The following is a 5,121-nucleotide window of genomic DNA, read 5'->3' as shown; positions in this document are numbered from 1 at the left end:
GAGCAGCATGTGGGGGGGGGTTGAGAATTTCAGTCAAACAGATTGTTTTTGCAAAAGCTGACACATTGTGCTATGTCTCCAGTGAGATCCTCACAGTTGAAAGGTTTATTATTTCTATATGCAGCATCACTTACTGTTCCAACCCACTTGAAAATCATTTGGACTGAGTACCTGGGGGAAAAAGAAAAATGTGTTCAAATGGCGCAAAGTTAGACATTCTTAGAACCAGTGTTTTCACTTGTCACTTGAAGTAATTGCAATTTCCAGTTTCCAGTTAATAAGGAAATGGGGAATAAATAACAGACTATAAAATAAATGTCCCTCAAGAAAAGCTTCTCAATGTTTCCATCCCATGGCAACTGGTGTTGGACTTCCAATTAATTAAATCCAATTAAGAACTGTTGGATGAATTAAATACCACAGCTTTTTCTTCTGCCCCTCTTCCTTTATTCCTACCTCTTCTTCAGGCCTGTTTTAAGCAGCTTTCTTATATTTAAATTGCAGTTTAGCTTAAAAGTTGAACACCATGCTAACGTTTTCCCAGTTGATTTTAGTATAGTGCCCAGAGGATGAGTCCAATTTAATTTGGCAATCCCATGATATTTTTAAGTGCCACCTTGATGTTGTCATTTATGGTTTTGAATGACAGGTCTCAACAACTGTTGAATGGATTGCCATTGGACTTTCACTTTGGCAGTCCTTTGGTTTTTCCTCTATAGCAATCATCAGGTCAAGACAGCTGTTGAGTTCCCTTTTTACAACTAACACTCTGTCACTACTGTTCCTAAATACAATCTCTAATACAGGGTACATAACCTCGATGGCCCCAGCGTTAGTTACTGCACTGAACTGTGATGCTATAGTATATCTGTGGAAATGAAACTACTACATAAAAATAAGTAATATTTGAATGTCTTAGACCAGGCATTTTTGCTTTATGTAAAAGATATCATTAAGGTGTGATAAGAGTGCACAAACCTTCTCAGTCGTATTGTCTGACCTTGGCATCTAGTTAGTACCCAGTTTTTCTACTCTGAAAGCTTTACAACCTTCATAATGGAAGATAAGGACACAATAAAGGTTCTGTTTCACCTTAAATAGCTTGTGGTTCCAGTTCATCTCTCTCTGTTTAAAGGTATTGAATAGACAGGTTGATAAAGCCTGGATTTAAAAAATGCCAAACAGCTGCTCAAGGATGTAAAACCACAAAGATATCTTTCTTAAATACAGTCAGACAACAGTTTGTTACACTGTAAATGTATTATCACTACAGTAGATTGTTGCTACTCAGGTCTTACAATTTTATTTTAATGTTAGCCTTCTTAAAGTCAAGACATAATCAGAATTTTTTCAATTTCATTTCAAGTAAACGAGGAAGTGTTCAGATCACAAGCTTTACCCTTTAATGAAACTGAAGTTTTCAGTAAGACCCAAAAACCGATTCATGTTGTAGTTTTTGGAGTTTTGCACTGGCCTTTTGAATAAATCCACAAGCATGACATGTTTATTTTAAAACTGTTTATATCTTAACTCCATATAAACCTTCACCTGAGCATTTGAACATTGTGTTCTCTAGTCTTAGATGCTGAAAGAAAAACAGGGGATTATTGTAGCAACTTTTATTTGTGCTAGCAGTGGTTTCTCACTCTGACAGGACTGCACAACTCTCCCAGGAATCTCATGAATATATTTGGGATTGTTAAACCATTTTTAAAATGCTATTTTGCATGCATACAGTCTAATCATTACAATGCAAATGAGACCGATGGGATGGTAAATAAGGTGTGAATGAGAAAATGGAAAATGGATAAGAAAAACCACTCGGATGCACATCTGTGGAGGCAGCCATAATAGTTTGGATGCCTGTTACAGTCGTCTTTTATTTGTGCTTTTGTTATTTTGATATAAGGCTGCCTATATAGGCCCTTATCACGAGGCAGTATAATTTTCTTTAATAATATAATTTGTTTCTGTCACATACTGAACACTGTCCTTGGCAAGATGCTCTGCTCTATTTGGCTCTGTCACTTACATTTCAGAGGTGTCAATTACAAAATCAGCAACTCTGGAAATGAGTAACATCCTATTAGGCATCCAAGGTAACATTATTCACTGCAGCAGTCTGTGATGGCAATCTGCTGGGAGGTAAGACGGCTCTGTGAAGCAACACATGAACTTGTCATCCTTATAAACTGCCAGGGCTCCTGCCACATGACCTACACACACAAACAAAGATGAAGAGCTGTGAGCAAATCTGGTCATCCATCAGATTTTATAAATACAGCATGGGTGCTGTGGGACTATACAGAGCCATTAAAAAGATAAGTAGGTGGTGTTTTACAGATATTCTGTATATGCTAATAAATTAGAATTATAGACCAATAAAAGTCCCAGGTAAGCATCATGCAAAATATGTCTGCAGTAAAGACTGGAGGGCTTTGTTATAAGTTATTCCAGCATCCTGGTGGCACAGGTCACTAAAGGCCGTGACACAGCAAAAAAACATTGGAACGAGTTGTTGTTGGAGAGAGTAACCAATATTATTACCGAAAATTTATTTGTAACTTTTTACATTACTCGTTAGTGGGAAAGTAATATTATTATTATTATTATTATTATATTATTATTAATAATATTATTATAGTGTTATGGCTCAGCACTGATTGACAGGTCATTTGTGCTGCCAACTTGTTTCATTCTGAGATCAAGTCACCTCTCCGTTATTTCTCAGCACATATAACTCACCATAGTTGTTACATTCATTTTGATATGTCACCTTTTTACATTCATTTAGCTTAAGTGCTCTGCAAAAACACTTAGGTGCTGTGCCTAAACCTTTTTGTGGTAGGAAAAACCCTGCAATACCTTAATTATGAGAATATATACAGTAGTAGTCAATATTACACCATCACAATTTTATTCCCAGTGGGGCTTTGAAAGGCTTTGCAACTGTAAACTAATGTTGGGTTTACATTAAATATAACTGAACAGTTAATTTAAAAAAATGTATCTGAAAACCCCAAAATAAAAATTTGAACAAATAATTTTAAAAAACGTTTAAAATGGTTAAGATTAAGAGGTATTTCTGAAAATCTGGCTACAGCCCTAAATCTAGTCTGGGAACATATACTGTATGTCTTTCAGTATAGCTATACGTATGTCTCACTCAGTTGTTCTAAGTTTAAACAAAAAAAAATCATGAAAACAATCTTAAACTAAATGTCTAAACAATAGTATAAACACTGGATGTATGATAATTGTTTCTTTGTTCAGGGTCACTCCTGCTTGGAATAAAACACACATCGCTTGGCATCCATAACAGGAAGCTATAATGATTTGTGATAGATCACGTGTCAGAGTGGAAACAGATTCTGGTGGCTTATGTTCCTTGCTCCACACGCCCATGACACCATTAATTAACACACTTCTGCGTAACATCAAGCCAATGATCATGCCCTTTTTAATGAATGCCTGTTTTAATTAAGAGAACTGCTGCTGTGTGCGTAGATTAGTGACTTCACTTTTCTAAACTCGTTCATCAATCTTATGCTATACACTGGGAGTCATTACACAGTGTTTTGCTCCATTTGTTTTGATCATTTTGTAAATGCCATCATCTCTAATTTGATGTGTTTGAGTTTAATTTATGAGCCACATTGAGATGCTCGTTCATTTTTCTTAGCATAAAAAATGGTGCACGCGTATGATAAATGTGTTGCACGTCTGTCCCATTCAGTCTACCACAACTCAACTCATTGTTTTTTTTTTTTTCCAGAGGTGAGTTAATAATACTTACAGGGTGGCCTAGGGGTTACACTGACAGTGTGCAATGTATCTTTGATGCATGTTGCCCCCATATCTAAACCCTCATTTATTTTTGTCATCTTGTCATCTCTCTATTGTCTCTGTCAAAGAAAGGTAATAAATCCCAGAAAAATGTTAGAAGAAGTTTAAGAATATCTAATATAATTTTTTATTGGAAGGGAAAACTGCTTGTACAACTATGTTACATGCTATTGGTCTGTGTTATGATGGAGGTTTATATTGTCCATTCTGGATAATAATTTTACCTTTCATCTTCATCTTCTGTTGCAAATATGTCTGGGGAACCTGTAATATTGTGTGAATGACTAATGATCTTATTTTTCTTCAGTAATAGACACTACTACTTGGATTAACCGACTAAAGGTGCAGTGTGTGAGATTTAGTGACACCTAGTGGTGACATCACAGATTGCAAACAGCCCTCAGTTTCACAACGATTACCGTAAATGTAGGACAAATTGCGCACTTGGGAAACAAATTCAGTTGGCTTCACCAAGCAAGGGCTAACTACGATTCACTTGACCACAGAGGGTTACCCAACACTGGCCATGTTCTAGCTAAAGCTATCAAAAACATGCATTTAGGTTAATTTTATTTGTTAGGCTAAAATATCTGTCCAGCAGAAAACCAGCAACTTCAGCATCATTCTGGTAACATTTTTCCCTCATCAAGGATTTCCATTTAAGAAAGGCCACATCAGTATTTGTCCTAATCTTGTGCTATCAGCTATCAAATTTCTTTGTGTCTTTGCTTCTTTGACAATGCTGTCTTCCTTTTTCTTGTGTTAAGGTGTAACTATAGTATGACTTCATTTCTTTAAATTATAGTTCTTAAACTCAGATAGTGAAGGAACTGTCTTAGTCAATATTTTATTTTGATGGTGCAATTTGTAACAAATTTGGAATGAACTATGTGGTGAAAAACAAATTCATGCAGATTAAATAAGGGTTTTTTTAAGGTCCCAGGAAATACTAGGCCCGGGGGCAGTTGCCCTTTTTGCTTGGTAATCTAATTTTGGTGTAATTCGCTGCAAATTTCTCCCTTAAGGCTGCAACTGAAGAGGGCAAAAGTGTTTATTTTTTCTGCAGAAACACTCAAAGAAATGTAAAATATATAAACCAAGCAGATAGCATTTAAATGACACAAATCATTCATTCACGCTGTGTGAAAATGAACTCTGCAGACTTCTGAAATTCCTTATAGTACCTTATAGTTTCTGGACTGAATGGTTATTATTTTACAAATCAGCCGTCATTTTAGCATGAGTAGACAGAATGAGTGAGCAAACCTCAAATGA

This window comes from Monopterus albus, unplaced genomic scaffold (assembly GCF_001952655.1).
Source record: "Monopterus albus unplaced genomic scaffold, M_albus_1.0 scaffold247.1, whole genome shotgun sequence".
Lineage (NCBI taxonomy): Eukaryota > Metazoa > Chordata > Actinopteri > Synbranchiformes > Synbranchidae > Monopterus > Monopterus albus.
Note: the sequence above shows the minus strand (reverse complement) of the source record.